The sequence below is a fragment of the Semicossyphus pulcher genome, unplaced genomic scaffold, assembly GCF_022749685.1.
Source record: "Semicossyphus pulcher isolate SPU_LCO1_2020_fin unplaced genomic scaffold, fSemPul1.0.p SCAF_27, whole genome shotgun sequence".
In the NCBI taxonomy this organism is placed as follows: Eukaryota; Metazoa; Chordata; class Actinopteri; order Labriformes; family Labridae; genus Semicossyphus; species Semicossyphus pulcher.
Window position 1 is genome coordinate 6,788,366 of NW_027211701.1, and position 18,081 is coordinate 6,806,446.

The following is an 18,081-nucleotide window of genomic DNA, read 5'->3' on the forward strand; positions in this document are numbered from 1 at the left end:
AGTATGACCACACGGTAGAAGTTACAGTATAATTGTAATTTTATATCACAGTAAAAATATAACGTACAGAAACGGGAATTTAACCATTTTGCTGGGAAACACAAGTTGAGTAACATTAACTTGTTTCCTGAATGATTGGACCACAAGTTTACCTTAATTCTGAACTGATCAAAAAGTACTTCAGAACACACACAAGAATGCTCTTAAATTTATGACTGTTTTATGACGTCTTTTTTCAGAGTGAGAGTAGGAGAGAGGAGGAGGTGTTGGGTGTATGTTTATGTTGAGGTGAGAGAGAGAGGAAAGACTGATAAAACACAGGAAAGTCAACCATTGTTATTCAGTGTCCTTATCAACCAATTATTGTTGAGTCACCTTTTGGTTTTGTCTGAGGGTACAGTCTTTTCATTAGAATGTTTATGTGTTAATCCCTTGATTGTGAACAAAGTCACAATCAAGGGCGCGACCACAGAGGTCTGAGGGTCGTTGTTGATTTACGCCTTTATCTCCTGAATGGTGGTTTCTTGAAGTGTCTGAGGACCTCATAGTACACTGGGAAATTTTACTTTTGTCACTGTAGAGGCCAGCTCTTTGGAGCAGTATTCATTTACAGATTATCAGCCAGCGCGTCGGGCAAGGTGTTTGACTTTCCCGATTTAGCCTCTCGGCGTCTAAGTAGGTTCTGGATAGTCGCCTACAGTCACCTTTATGACTTTCAGTGAAAAAACCACTGAGAAGGTTCCAGGTTGTCTGGTAAACATCCTCCTCGGTGTTAATCCAAAGGTCCATTAGTTGGAAGGGAATGCAGTTAGAGTTTACACTCACCGATAAATGGTTATCAGTATTGCCACACTAGTGAGGTCCACCTCTGTCCTCGCTACACTTTAACTGTAACTTTTTTAAGGATTGGGACCTGAGGATGGCTGAGAAAAATGACGAGAAGTCACACACATTAGCAGATTGAATGTTCTGACTTTAATTATTCTCTTTTATCATGTGTCTTTGTTACAAATAACATCTATCTTATTGTTCTTCAGATACCCTGGCTCCAAACACATTTGTCCAACTTGTCCAATACTATATATTGCACTATACCGAGATAGTGAAATTAAAATCAAAATGCAACTTAAATACACGTGTAATGTCACTTTTCCTTCACACATACATTCTGTATTTAACACATTTCACTGATACACTGTAACAATAACAACATTAACACATACTACAGTGTAACAATATTTCCTATACCTCAGTACAAGGTTCAGACCTTGCATTAGAAAGGTGCTTCAATTAACAACGATCACAGAACTATGATAGGTTTTACATATTCTCATTCTATACATAACCATCTAGTTTCTATTTAACCAAAATCAACACAACATTTACCATGAATTTAATAACCATTAGCATGATCTTCCTCATTTTGGTAATGATTTGATATTGCATTTATAGCTCTCCATTAACTCTATACTCAGTTTAACACTTTACACTTGACACTTCCTTTAATTTCCTTTATTATGCAGAAATAACAACAAAGGGTTTTAATAGTTAAAGTCGGAGTCTAAACTAAAAGACTGCAGTACAAAGTTAACCAGCTACAATCTACAAGAATACCCGGACATCTGGATAACAGTCACTAGCATGGCAAGCTAGCTACACATTAGCATGCTACCACGAGTGGATAATTCTTGTAAATGACACCTTTACTGCCTTTCTCATTCATTCAACTGCTGTGAGTTCTACTCAAGTACTTTATGAACTAACCCATTTGCATGTTCTAACTTTTCATTGAATATCTACTGAGTTTAAACAGTTTACCCACCTGAGAAATGATTAGAAGTCACACACATTAGCCTGTTGAATGTTCTGGCGATCTCTCGACTTCTTCACTCTTAACCCAACCCAGGATGATAGACTCCCAGCCAATACAAGTGTAGAGTACAATTGCAGTAGATAGGATTAATTCAGTGCAAGTATAATTGATGTTAGTTTACATGAACTTAGTAAATAAATGAAATAAACAAATAAATGAAATAAAAATAAAAATGAGTAGGGTTTGTTTTTACCTAGCTTATGCATTTAATGCCTCTGACACATATTTTTCCTTCATGCCGTGAAGTGTTTATCAACCAGCGTCCACTGTATGTAGTACACTTACTACTGATAAGTACCTCATACAACCCCACTTCAGACAAACCGAACTATCCTTTTAAAGTGACCGTAAAAAAGATTACATAGTTTCCCTTCATTTTTATCTGTGGATCTGCATCCTGACCACTTCAATCGTTTTGCATCATGTACATATTCATTATTGACTGTGTTATTCCCCTAGCATCACGTTTAACCCACCATGTGTTGAGCAGCTGTTTTGTTTGAGATGATCCTTTATGTCTATACCAGGGGTGTCAAACTCATATTAGGTAGTGGGCCGGATTTGTTCCGATGAGACCTCAAAGGGGCCGGACTATTTTTTGCCAACATCATGCTGTCTTAACACATAGATATATCGGCTACTACAGTTTTATTTGAAATCATTCAATAAGAGCCACCAGATACTTTTAACAATCAGTGAGCATTTCATGTTGTTGCATAAACAACAAAAAATTTAATAAAGCAACATGCGATCCTTGCAACATATTAACAAAGATTCATTTCAAATGTGAATGTCTTTGTCATTCACCAATGATACATTTGAAAGAATAGGTTAATAATAATAGCACATAATAATACTGTACAACAGGGAAGTGTAACAATAAGTGGCATAGTAAACTTTTTCCTATTTACACTACTCTAAACAACAATACATTTAGTGTTTAAATCTCATTGTGATTCATTAATTATTCATTTCAAATATTGCTGGTTAAGGCTATAAAACAGCCACCTGTTGTCCAGAAAGTCCGACCTGATATCGGGGTTAAACCAGCTGCCCTGGGATCAGGGCATGTGGAATTCAGTATGTAGTGATGAGAGAGAGAGAGAGGGAGAGATTTTGTCAATCAAGTTTGTGGCCGGCAGTATATGTGAAACTGACACTGAGGAAAAGGAACACTCACATTTTCACTAGGCTACAAGGTTTGCTAATATCCGAATCACTTTTATAAGGACACTATATTGTTTCTCTTCATGTGATAGTGAACCACGGACACAAAACCGTAAAGAAAGTACCAGTTTCAGAAACACTTAAATACTGTAGGACACTGACTCCGGGTTCAGTGTTTGTAGGAAAAGGACATTTATCAAATAAGTTCACTTCCATTAAAATGTTGTGTCTTGCCCTCAGATATTACATATGAAAAGAAAACATGATACAGAAGGAGCGTCACTCATCTTCTGAAACTCTCCTGATTTATATGGACTGACTGCAAAGATCTGAAATTCATCACAAAAGCTTAAATGAGAGAACTTTATGACTTTCATGTAAATTATTTTCTACATGTTCTTAGTTATATATTTTAGTGTTAGTTTTAGTGTAGTTACTGTGTCCTCTGTTATGGTCTTATTGCGTCTATATATTCTTGTATTAAGGCAAATTAATTTCACTGCACTCAAAAAAGTGCTTGGTTGTTTCTGTAAACACGTTGTGCTAACTATTATATATATAATTCTGGGTTGGCTTGTGACTTAAACAAACTGTTGGGTTGTTGGTGATGTTAGGGTTTAATTCCCGTCAAAACAGCTGGTTGGGTCACTTTGCCCCAACGGCTGTGTTGTTCATTTTCCCGCTTCAACCGGTTCGATATGGATCCTTCTCTCACAAAGGCTCAGACAACACAGGCTGGGCAGGATGCAATGGTAGGTTAATATTCATAATGTATCTTTATTTTAATCATTTTTGGTAAGCAGGAAGATCTTTAACTCCTTTCACAGTCAAAATATGATCATCGGATCATTGAGTGTTTTTTATTCTGTGACATTCAAATTGTAAAACCAGCTGTGCTTCCCTGATCCATCAATGAGAGAGGAGAAGTCTTCAGACCACCACTGTGAGACTGGGAGAGGAGCTTAGGGTTGCCAGGTCTGTGTGACAAAACCAGCCCAATGGCCAATCAAAACCAGCGCAATAGGCAATAAAACCATCCGAAAACTAGAACTGGACAACTCCTGTCATCCCCTGCGATCTCGGTTATACAGTACCGACAAAAAGCTTTTGTATTATCTCCAGCCACATAAATCCTATAAATTATTTTATTCCGTTTTCACTTTACCAGTCCGTTGTGTACAGTGCTGAATGATATGGAGTCCGTTTGGTAGGATTTGGGTTAAAATAAATTATTTAATCTAAAATAATACTAAAAATTAAGGATTTCTTTTTATAGATAGCCTATTATTCATGTAATTTGCATGCAAAACAGGTCTACCCAACCAGTGGACAAACACTTAAAAAGTAGCCCAATTTAGTGGGAAAACCACGGACCTGGCAACCCTGGAGGAGTGGACTGATATGCATTGTATTTGGCAAGTTTGAAAAACTTTGAATTATATGATTTTGGGCTATGACAAACTGTTCAATGTTTTATGTTGTTTTTTTAACAAAAAAAACTTGGAAGTGTAACTCCTTTTATCAAAAATGTGTAAAATTTCAATAAACACATTAACAGAGGCCTTTTGTTTCCTGTGTTTTCCTGTATTTTTTGTATATAGATATATAGATTTGATAAATGACACACAATAATGATTATTACAAAATAATATTAATATATTAAAATTATATGACAATTATAATAATAATAGCATTATTATTAATAATAATAATAATAATATAACAAAAGCTGCACGTGTTCTGTGCCATAATGACCCAGGTGTGGGTTAAAAGTTTGGTTATTTTTGAACTCAGCAGTTCACATGAGGAAAGATATAACCCAAATAAAAATAAACAACGCAGCTTTATTAGACTACAGAAATGTAAATCATAAACATTCTCAGGTTGACTGAATGTCTGCTGCTTTAAATGATACATACAGTATGTAACTATTTTCATGCACATTATTTTCCCTCTTAGAAATGCCAATTCCTCTTCTTTATTTACACTTCAGTGCATGATGTTCCAAAGAAAATCACTGGCATGCAATGCACTTTAATTTTCTTGCCAGCATCTGTCAGCCTTAAGTAGTGTAGCAGTGCATTTAACCCTTTTAAGCAATACTACCAGCCCTTCCAGAGAACCTGGGGTCCGTTTCACAAAGCAGGTTTATTGAAAACTCTGAGTCTGTTAACCCTGAAATGAGGGAAACTCTGAGTTTTCCGTTTCACAAAGGGAGGTATCTCAAACCAGAGAAAGAGGGGTAACTCCAGCATGTTTCACAGAGAGAGGTAACTTAAGCTCTCGGTCAGTTACCGTAGTAACAGACTCTATGAACCTAACCTGGTCGCGAGCAGGTTTTCTTCAGGAAACTCAGAGTTTCACTCTGTCTCCTCCCTTTAGAATTAGTGTGTTTGAGCGGTTACCGAATTAAAAGAAGAAACGTTGCGTCTCTGTGCTGCTCTGACCGCTTTGCAAAAGTCTTTTATATTTATGATAAACAAAATCAATAGACAAATCTGTGTCAAAGTCATCATTTTTAGATTTTCCACCACCACTGCCGAGAGCACTCAAATAAGACGCCGTAAGTTATCTGACTTTTTTTTAAACTAACACATTCAGTTTAATCTACATGAATTATAATGTATGTGAAGTCAGCATCATGTTAGGGATAAAGCTAATGCACATTAAAACAGCCACTGAATGATATTTCATTAGTTTAATATTTAAAATACGATTGAAGTGCTTCCATGTATGTTTTTTTCTCCCGCTGGATTGCTCCTAAATTAATATAAATTTTAGCTTCCGGTCGTGATTAAGTATTAAATAAATAGACCAGTTCAAACTTGCAAATTTACTCAAGCAGCAGTTTCTTCCCACGCTGCTTCTCTCTCTTTTGCAGCTGCAGCCGTGTTATTTTATTTTTCTAAAAACATGCTTGTATTTGCTGAACGTCAGCATGAGGATTTCGAGCTCCACTGGTGTGACGTAGGAGGACCTCTTTTTGTGTACCGTTGCCATGGTGAATCGGGGTGTCGGGGCTCCATTAATGCTGGCTTTTTACAGTCAGTGTGCAAGCACTTAACTCTGGCTGAACCTACTCAGAGTTGATTGAACTAACTCTGATCAGCTGTTCTGGCACCGAAAACTCAGAGTTTCCTATCTCAGAGCTGATCAACTCAGAGTTCAGGGTTAGACTCAGAGTTTGTTGAACCTCCTTTGTGAAACGGACCCCTGCTGTAAATGAGTGGCTGAGAGGTAGCAGCTTTATATGTCAGTCTGACCCGTTTAAAGGTTTAATCCTGCTAACTTTATATTCTGAGTCTTCACTCTACAATATTCTCTCTGACTGAGTGTGATGAACCAGACAATTGTTACGGCGTTGATCAGACAGTCAGTCCAAAGGTGGTCGGATGCTCAGCAGTTCAGATGTAAAGTGCTCTAGGACTGCAGGACCTGAAAAGCATAATCCTACTTTAACATTTCCTGTCTGTTTATTTAATTAGTGCTATACTGCATTCTGCCGGCCAAACAAACACATAGCATGAACACCCATCCTAGAGCAGAAATTTATTTTTTTGCTGTCCTCTATTCCAGTTTTTTACAATTGCTAAAACACTAAACCCCATTCTCAGAACCTAATGCTCAGCAGCCTAAACCCATTTGTCAAATCAACCACTCTTTTAGCAAAACCTTAAACAAGTTCAGGTAGTTGGACACAATTAGCAAATCTCATCCACTCTTTTTGCAAAACTCTAAACACAATCTCACTTGCTAAAACTGCATTCTGCACTGTGATGCACGTGTTGCAAAATGGTTAACATGGGCAGCAAAAGTAAAACACAACTACAACACAGCTGTCATGATTTACACACAACAACTTAAAACTGTTCATACTTGTTTCTAATGATGTGATCAAACCAATTGAGCAGCACATTTTTGAGTGTTCTGTGATGTGCTTTCATTTAGAGTTTCCTCTGGGCTTACTATATTTTTATTGTATTCAAGTGCTGAATATGATTGTGATTACTATTTCTTTTTCTGCTAAGTGCATACTATTTAGGCCTACAATACACGTTTTTTCTGTAACTATATTGCCTAGATGCTGTTTTCATTTTTTTTAATTTAGTGTCTAATGAATGCTCTGTAGTGTTTATATTTTGACCTGCTGTGTGTATGATCTTAAAGCATTGTTTCATTTTGCTAGAAGAGTCAGGGGTTTTGTGAATGGAAATATTTGGCTTTGTGTTTGAAGTTTTGAGAAAATGGGTGAAGGTTTCAAGAAATGCATATTAGCAATTGTGAAAAACTGTAGTATCATGACAGTTCATTTTGATCAGAGTTGAGAGAGTTGATTTCCTTCACTGTTTCCCTACAGTTTACAGGAAGAGGGGTAAAGTTGAGAAATTCATTGGTACAATGACATCAAAGGACCATACTTATTTTTTTAAATAGTTTATAGTTTTTTTTTTATAACATAAGATAAAAAAAAATAGAACTTTATTTATCCCAAAGGAAATTATAGTGCGATATAGCTCCAAAAATACAGTCCAATTTGAGAAAGTGAAAGTGAAAAAATAAAATATAAAGTGTATGGGTTAAAGGGGCTATATGTAAGATTTTACATGCATTCATCGATCAAATATCATTTTTTATTGCCAATGTGTGAAGGGATCATAGAGGAACTGATAAACTGAGACCTTCCCCAACTTCCTTTATTGCCTCTAACAGCCTGTGGGCTGATTTTTATGTAAAGCACTCTGGCTGGTTCTTCCGCGAAACAGGATGTGACGTATCTGCGCGTTCGTGAGTATCCCTGCCGAGAGCTCATTCTACGCCACTACAGTCAACAGTCTGCAACACGAGACAACGAAAGCTGTGAAATAGAGATAGATGTCAACAAACGACAGCACCACCAACACAAAGTACACACATGAATAAAAAACAAAAATTTTATTTAGTGAAGCCGGTCTGGCCAAACAGCAATGTGACCGATGTCGGAGAAAACTAGAGTCAACATCAGCAGGGCATGCGAATCATGGAGACCTTCGATTACTTTTGGGGATCAAACAGACCCACAACTTATTGTTGTCATAGAAACAAAACCCACGTGCAGCGTTCTCTCAACGGGTGCAGTGTTTTTTCTCTCACAGCACAAGTGCTTCATCCCAGCTCTCTCCAGCGGCCCTGCCCCGCCTGGCTAATGTTTGCTAATGCTGTTTGATTGTTTTCTATTAGACAATATCATTGCATTACCTGCCTAGGCTAAGGTTAGCCAGCCAGCTGTAAGCTGCTTGTCTGCTATCGCAGATGATTTGACAGTAAGGCAACGTAGTGTGGCAAGGCGAGCAGTGGAGTGTACAAAAAGGCAACGCTACCTGTGGACTTACACCCCGAGATATAAATATATTAATTAAATTAAGTACAACAACAGGGAGCACGCAGTTCGAATAATAATATCCACAGGACAAGAGAACATGATTTTTGAAAAGGTTAAGATATTTTATCAAACAAATATGATTAAAATAAACAGCAGACTAAATAAAGCATAAACAGTGGTATGGGGCCTGCCAAAAGGAAAACAAGGACAAGGCTGGGGCTTACCACGACAGCGGTAACAAAGGGGGAGGATCCAAAACTACACAGCACCCGTGAAACAGCAAACCAAAAGTGAAAAAGGGACCACCACCAGGGAACCGCTGCCGCTCTGAGGCCCTCAGCACCTGTCAAACAAAAGGAAAAAAAACACAATTAAAAACATGTAATGATGGCAGCCCTCATACCACTATAAACAAAATATAAGACACACTCACCCAAACCAAAAGAGCCCGTAACTAAACAACAAATGATCACAGAGGGAAACAAAACAATTTATAAACAATAAGGCAAATATAATCACAAGACAAACTCAATAATAATTCAGGAAAAGAATAGCGAAAGGAAAGAAAATGAATTAAACAAAGTAACTAATTAATCGTCTGCACATTTAAAACCGGAGCCAGAAAAGCAGCAGGCACAGTGTCCACGAGAAGACAGACAACTTTGACAGAGTTTCGCCACAGCGCCACGATACTTCAATCTAAGGAAGCGTGGAATTACTGAGTCAACTGTTTAACAAAATAAAGCCAAGACAGTCCAATAAAAGAGAGAACCAAGACAGCAGCGTGGGCTCAGAAACAGCGGCAGATGACGGCCGCGCATAGGAAAATAAACAAATAAATCAATCAATATCTAATCCTGAAAAATATACAAATTAACCAGGACTACAAATAAAAGATTTCCTACCAGAGAGCAGGGTTACTGCGTCAGGTGGCAGCAGGAGGAAAACATGGAGCCCGGACTCCGCTAGTGATGGCTGGGAGAGAACAATTATTAATTCCCTCAGCAGACATCAACAGCTGAATGTAAAAAGACAGACAACTCTTCGTCTTACCCCCAGGAAATGCACCGCGCCCACACAGACTCCACGGGACAGCGCAGCTCCCAGTCTCACCACACTGCTGTAACAGAGCGAAACTGGAGTGAGCACCGCGCACAGGTAACTGAATGGATCGGGCCGGATAACAGAGCACGCATACCTTATTGTGAAGCCCGGCACCGCTCTCTGTGCTGCGTAGGCACGACGTCAAACGGCAAGACACACGTCTGCCAGCTCCGTGAGGGAGGGAGAGGAAGAGGGAGAGGAAGGGGCCGACTAGGTGTATTTATAGGCAACTCCCCAGTAATTGACAGCCACACTGCCCCCCGCGGTAGGGAGTGTAACTCTTATCTTGCCACAGTAGCAAAACACAGTCGAGTAGATAACATCAGCTAACTCACGCAGCACAATGCCAGATCCATGCGGTGTAGTTATGTTAGAGCTAGTTAGCTAACCTTAGCATGCTCGCTAACGTTATGACAACCAAAATACTATTATACTATACTATAATACTAGTGTGTATGTCAGTGTTGTCAGTCTAGCTTGACAAATAACTTTGCCAACTAACTTGATACTAACTTAAGTATTTTGGACAACAAGATGTCGGTCAATATGATACCGATCAATGAACACGACTCGTCAGTGAAAAGTAAACAGTGCCAATGAATTCCGAGACTGAGCATGCTCAGTTTCGTGTGTCATTGGCAAAAACCCCGGATGCTCCTTCAAGTTGATTATTATCTGGTTAAAAAAAATTAGTGATAAAACTGAACTGAGTTTGTGAGAGATTTTGAGTTTTAAAACCTTTATTTCCTGTATTTTTGGTTTATTTTATGCCCCAGTTTGTGATGGAAGTATCTTTATTTGTAAATGAAAACAAATAATATAATGTCTGGTACTACTGGTAGTATAATCTTGTCCATGCAGAAATCAAATGAAAGAGAGAGACAGCTTCACCTCTTCACTTAAGCTGCTATCTCTCTGCCTCCTGACAGAATTATCAAGATTTTACCATAATAGCGGGATTCACTTTATATTTTATTTTATGTTTGCCAAATTTTATTTTATGTTTTGCCGAAATACAGTTGCATTAGACTTTTTCTCATGGTGAGTCATGGTGAGTTTTAAAACAGGCAATGACTATGAAATAAATAACATTTAAACGCACTGTACACAGACGGACTGCTGGAGAGAGCGAGGGGTAGAGAGAGAGGGCACATACCGGTATGTAGCAACTGCGGTCCTGCGGTAGCGAGCTTCACTTTGAGATAGACCTCTACTTGCGTAGGCAATAACACGACTCTGTCCATCCTGCTCCCGACACAATGCTGCTCCAAGTCCGGTTGTACTCACATCCGTATGGAGGATGTACTGTAACTTAGGATTTGCGAACCCTAAGACTGGAGATGATGTAAGCTTCTCAATGATTCCCTCGAAGGCCTTTTGACAGTCTGGTGTCCATCTTTCTCCGAATGGTTCCTTAGGAATGTAGTATTTGGTATCCGTTTTGGTTACTTTGGTCACTTTCCGGTTCGGTGGGTAGCCCGCAGTGAGATTTGTCAAGGGCTTCGCAATCTTTGAGTAGTCTTGCACAAACCTCCGGTAATAACCAGAGAAACCGAGAAAGGATTTTAGCTCCTTCAAAGTCTGAAGGTCTCAGCCACGTCTTGAGTGCTTCAGTCTTTTGAGGATCTGTTTCCACTCCACTTCGAGAAACAATGTGTCCCAGGTAGCGCAATGATCTTTAGAAAAAATAGCACTTCTCTGGTGACAACTTAGGCCATTTTCTCTCAGGCGATTCAGGACGTTAGTCAGTCGAACTTCATGTTCCTCCAGAGTTTTGGAAAAGACGATGAGGTCGTCGAGGAAGACGAGCACCTCCCGCAGGTTAATGTCGCCCATGCACTTTTCCATTAAGCGCTGGAATGTGCTTGGTGCGTTCATTATCCCCTGTGGCATACAATTTCACTCCCAGAACCCTAGCGGGCACACAAAGGCTGTTTTTGACTTGTCACTCTCCTCCATTCCAATCTGATAGTATCCAGACTTCAGATCCATCACTGTGAACCACTGAGATCCCATGTAGTGCAGAGAACGACTCCTCAAGGTTTGGTAGAGCGTACACATCCTTGATTGTTTGCATGTTTAATTTCCTGTAGTCAACACACAATCGTATGTCACCATTTTTCTTTTTGACGACTACGATAGGTGACGAGAATGGGGACTCCGATTCTCGGATGATTCCTGCTTCCAGAAGACTTTGGAGATGACGTCTCACAGCATCATAGTCCTGTGGATGGATAGGACGTGGTCGATGTTTGAAGGGCGTTTCGTCCTTGAGTTTGATGCTGTGCTTGACTTTTGTCGCATGACCCAAGTCAAGGTCATGATGGGAAAAGATATCAGACTAGGAGTTCCATTTTTGGGTCATTCGAGTCTTCCACTCTTCAGAAAGTGGAGAATCTCCAAAGTCGAAGTTGAGGTTTTGAACTCTGGTTACATTTCTGTTCACTCGTCTGCTTAGCAGGCTGTTGTTGACTTGAGCAGCTGGCTGTTTGTGTTTGACATGCAGGACTAGCTTCTTGCTGCTGTTCAGTGTTCTGTGTTTGAATGATTTCTTGAGGAACACTAAGCTCTACAATAACACAGTTAGTCAGAAGGACAACATCATGGCTGGTTTCATTTCTTAATACAATGGGAATTTGTGTGGAGCGTATGTTGGAAGAGTAATGAGACAAAACCAAGTCGGTCATTTGAGTGTTGTTTGTGCCTGAGCTGTAGGGTCTTGAGAACTTGCTGGTATCCACAGTATGGGTTAGCCTGTAGGGAACTGTCATCACAGAACTGTTCATAGAGGGGATCAAGAGTGTTAGTCCCGATCAGTATTGGAATGTTGCTGTTGGAACGAACATCAGACACTATCAAGGAAAGAGTTTGAACTTAAGGCTCGGAGGCAATGAACTCTTTTGGGAATCGCACATTTAACTGTACATAGCCTGCGTATGGAACTGACTGACCATTCGCTCCCTCGATTTCCAGGATGTCGATCACTGGATAGACGGTTTGGTCTGATAGATACTGGTTGTAGAAGGATTTAGACACAGTTGTTACTTGTGACCCTGTATCAAGCAATGAGTTGTTTTGTACAGTTCTGTGTCCTTTTAGTGATGCTTTGTTCTTTGTTTTATGCTCAGGTTTGGGACTTTTATTTTCATCCGTTCCTATTTGTCCCTCAATAGAAACAGTTCCTAGTTTAAAGTGGAACTTTGATCTGTTGGGTTGTCTTTTTCCCAAGCTTGCCGTTTTTCTTTAAGCTCTTTTTTTTGGCTTCGACTAGTATGGGGTTTGGAGGATTGCTGCAACTGGTTGCAGAAGCCCATCCTCACCACATCGAGAGCAGTACCAAGGCTTGGGTCTTCTAGCTGCATATACAGGCTGGGCTGTTGGCTGCTTCTCACTGACTGATTCTTCTTTTGACTTTGCTCCTTTGTTTTTGTCAGATTTTCCTCTTTAAAGTGTGAAAGGGCAGCGATTTGGGCTTGAAGATCAGCTATATGCTTTTGGATCTGATTCATTGCAGGAGGCGGAGTGCTGACTGGTGCTAGTAGGTCATATTCATCATTATCAGAAAAGCAAACATTATGCGCTTGAGACTGAGCTTTGGTCTTGTTGAAGCCAAAATGCTGCTTCATCCTGTTAGCTTTGGCTGTCTGTGTGTGTCTTCTTCTGTGCGTAAAAGCAACAGTAGCTCTGAGAAGGTAGGTGGTTTGACTTTCTGATGTTCAAGTCCAAGTGTAGTAATCAAACTGTTGTTCCAACATCCTCTACAGAACTGTTTCAGGAGCTGCTTATCTGCATCACTGGCTGCGATGGCTTTCATTTTTACGACATTGTTCAAGACAGTTTGAAGCCTATGGAGATAGCTGGATGGTTTCTCTCCTGAGTTCTGGTTGATATTGAGAAACTTAGCGAATAGCTCATCCCCATCTTTAACTGTAATGTAAGATGAGTCAAGTAAGTTTAAATAAGCTCTTGGAGTAGAGTGTGGACCTAATGACTTAACTACACTGGCAGCTGGGAAAGATAAACTGTCAACAATCTTCCTAACCAGCTGAACACTGGAGATGGTGGGGTCGGCTATGTAAAACTCTACACTGCCTTTCCAGGTTCCATAATCGACCTCAAAGTTGGGACAAGGTACTCTGCCTGAAAAATGTCTCAGTTTTGCTGATGAGTGGAGCTGTGGGGAAAGATCTGTGCTCTTGACAATATGCTCGACAACTACACGCTGAACTTCAGGTGGACTTAATTGATCAGGTGACAGCTTAAAAGTAGGAGGTGACTTCCCTAAACCTGATATGGTAATTTCAGTTGCCTTAAAGGTGGAGCTAGACTCATCAAGAAGGGGATCTGACTCTACAGAGTCTGTCTTAGTTTGAGCTGTGGGAAGGGACACAACTGTGGTTGATTCTTGAGTTATTTCAACATCATCCTCCTGACTCTGTTCTCCAGCAAACTCAGTTATTCTGGCCAACTCATCTCTCAAGACATGTTCAATTGATTTGCTGCTAAGTTTTGCCGTGCCTTTAAGCTCAGACAAAAATGCATGTGTAATGTCTGTACCTTTTTCAGAAGAATACACACTAGCAAGGGCTTTAACATGGTGGACAATGTCAGGATTTGCATCACTGGGTCTATCCAAGGGCAAGAATCCCTTAAGTGTCTTCACAGCTGCACCAAAACTAAATTCTACAATGACCTGGTCATGTAACTAAGAACTGGAGTCAGACACTTTAATATACTTTAATAATACTATCCTTGCAATAGATCCATGTTGTTTCAAATAGTCAAAAATCTCCTCATCTACAGTTGTATGGGACAACCCTGTTACGATAAGGGAGTTTGGGACCTTAATATTTTCAGACTCAACGACTTCCATTTTGATTTACCTTTAGTGCACTCAAAATCACCAATATTCAAACAACATTTAAGGCAAAAAACAACAACTATGACACAGTATAAATCCACAGTTTACAGTGTGACACTCGTTGCACTCATGAAATAGTGATATACTAGTATCAAATAGCTCCTGGCTGGCTCGCCAAGTTTTGTGTAGCACCTGCGGTCCTAACCTGATCGGATAGGTAAGATACTAACATCGGTCTAGGTCCTAGAGGAGTATACAACCTTGAATGACTCACGAGATTTAAACAGTTGACACATTTAATGCCCTTACAGCATCAATAAATGTTCACAACAACACAATGTATATAAAACATAAAATAGAGCTCTGAAAAATAATAAACAAAAATAAAGTAAATTGTCCTTTCGAGTTGGACGCCAACTCAAGAAAGAGTGCAAAGTTCAAAAGAAAAGTTTAGTTTTGGAGAAAAATCTGGATGTGTGTATATGTTCAATGTCAATTTTTACTACCCGGGTAGGATAATAGTGTGTATGTGTCTTATCTGGGGTCTGAATGAGTGAATCAAGCAATCCGAAGTCCTCTGAGCAGGTCATGCAGCTGGCCACACCGCATAAACGACCGTCTTCAGACTTGCTGGGCTGGACTCGCCATCAATAAGTTCATCCCTGTTTCTGGTTCTAAAATAAAAACCACCCTACACAAATAGTGCAGAGTTGTAAGTTATCTGGTTCCATTTCTATTTCTAACATGAGCTCACATTAACTTCTATCCTTCAGTCAATGTATTTTACAATCTATAACCAAAAAAACCAAGGGAATACAATAAATTGAATTGCCATGTATTACAGCAATTATGGTTTTCACAAAATAAAATCAGCTTACTAATATTAATTACCCTATGTCAAGGTACTTTAGCAAACAATTAATTCTTTATCTTTTTAAACCAGTTTTACTCTCAGTAGTACTCTTTTTTAACTCTTTTATACTGATTTCAAAATAAATTCAATTATTGCTACCTGTTCACTTAACAAGTGCATTTCAATAACCAAAATTAGTGGTTGCTTTAATGTAAACAAAAATATATAAAATGCTCCTTTAAGGTTTCACCACTGTCTGTGATGCCATACAGCATATCACCAACCAGACTAACATTATGGATTAGCCATTAGCGTTAGCATCTCGCGCTAGCGATTAGCATTAGCGATCTTTTTAAAACATCAAAACAATGATACAATGTGCACCAAAGTACAGTAGAAACATTGAAAATCATCTCTTAACTCAGTTTGTTACTTTACAGTAAAAGTATCTGGACTTAACAGCATATATTGTCCATTTTCTTCTCACTAGCGAAACAACAGGCTAACGTGTACCATGAGCTTGAACTCACTGGAGATTCACAAAGACATTTATAACTCGACAGAAGTATCGTCCTCAGGCTCACAGCTTGTGTTCTGCGTGAAACAAGCTTATTAACACCAATACAATTGACTTTTGACTGGATTAATCAAGTTTTAACAACTATTTTGTGGCGTTTTCTACCATTAAAAGCTCCGTCTGCTTGTTGCTGTGCACCTCACGTCGGTAGGACGATTAAACAGGAAGTGAGGTCATGCTCAGGTGCTGACCTCAGGTAGTACTTTCTACTGCTGCTGTTAAACAGCATCTAGTGCTCTCTAGTGGACAAAATGGACATCTGCATATCTAACCAACATATAGAGGTTTAGTAGCCCTATATTTTATATGGGTTACAGGTCCATATAAGAACAGAACTGCGGAAATAAGAGGAAAACTAGTCATGATGATGAAGCCTGATGTAGCTCTGTGTAACTCTCAGGTTTATCAATAAAGTGTTTGAACTAAACTGCAGCCTGGAGTCTCTGTTAACAGAGACAAACGGAGTGACAGTGTCAGACAATGTCCACGTTTAATAATCACCACAGTCACGGAACATATGCGAGTATGTCCAGTCTTAAAAGCTCGGTTTTCTCTACATGCTCTCATTTTAGAGCACACCATGTCTACCTTTCCCTAACTCACTTATTTTCACCCACTGTGTCTCTGTAACTTTCTTGTCAGCTAGCTCTTCAGTCTATATCTGTATTCTCACACACCCACTGGGTCAGTCGCAATGTTAATCTGAGTGACAGATTTGATTAGCTGAGTAGCGTCACATGTGATGATTTACAACGAATGCATTAGTCTGCGAGTTTCTTGGACCCCCAAATCACTACCGCAAAGACAAAAAACTTGAAGGTTAAAATAGATGCGCTTGTCAAAACTGTAAATAGGTCGGAGACGACAGCAGTAGGGTCTGGATCCGCCGTTTGGGGACCGCTGGCATACACTTTCCAAGCCAATCAACACATTACCTCAGGAGCAAGGAAAGGAGGGGTGTAATATGATTGGCTGTTGAGCAAAAACCTCAAATGACATCACAGAATTTTAATTTTCATTGATTTTATAATGAAATTCTTTTATTTTGTTAATTATGCTAAAAATGTGCTATTTCCCCAAAATACAGAGAGCAGACAGTGTTGGAAACAGGGCAGAAAGTGTGGATAGCAGGAATCGAAACAGCATGAAGGTCTCAGACGTCTGTTAATAAATTTTCCACTGATCTAACCACTGACCTAAACCAGCACACAATTATATCTTTCTTTCCAAGGGTACCAGGATCACGATAGTCAGTCAGCAGATGGTACTTTTATGCAGGTTGAGGCTTCTCTTGAACAGCCTGCTCTGGAGTTTAAGGGTGTAGCGGCTCAAAGGACTAATAATTAATAACTAATTAATATCAAATTATGTAACAATAATCCATAACTCAAAGTTTTGCATCATTATTACAGACATTGGTATAAAAGCTGAAGGAGAGTGAGGGCACTCATCTTCGGCTCCTAGAAAGGATTAGTTAAGTACTAAATAACAGAATTTAGGTTTACCTTAAATTCAATGTTTGGACGCCACCCAATTTTGACAAAACAGGGAAAACAGGTTATAGGTTACAGAGCCACAGCAGAAGAGTAGTCTTATCACTTCTCCTTGGGTATTATCCTTTGTGATAGGGGTGTTTTGCATTGGCGGGAGCTGCTGACCACTCCCCATCATAAACCATCTGTTGATTCTTTCAGTTAAACTTCTTTAACAAACTTAATATTAATTCGCTTCACCTTTTTTAATTCTACCATATTTGAAAGTTTTGCTCTCTCTCCTTTGAAATAAGACCAAATACTTAATATCACTCACCGAATAAAACTTGATCAATTGAAATAAAAGTATTAAACAATTTCAACAACCACATAGATGACGACCTTAGTTGTTATGACAAATATGTATACCTGTACATATACATTTTATATATATGCATCTGTATACCCTTTTGTACACCAAATGAGTGAAATAACTTTAATAGTCTTATCAATGCTCCCTCTGCCACAGGAATGTGTCTGTGTCCTGTGAAGTGCAGAGGTGCTCAGAGAGATCTTGCAGGTAGATAAATTCACACAACATACAAAACACAGGAAAGGCAACCATTGTCTATTAGTGTCCTTATCAACCGATTCTTGTTGATTCCCTTTGTTTTGTCTGAGGGTTGTTCAGTCCATAAGAAAGTGTTTATTTGTTAATCCCTTTTTAGGGGGTCCATGGTATAAGAGGTATAAGGGTAGTTGCTGTTTAACCCCTTTATATTCTGAAAGGTCATTTTCTGAGGTGTTTGGGGACC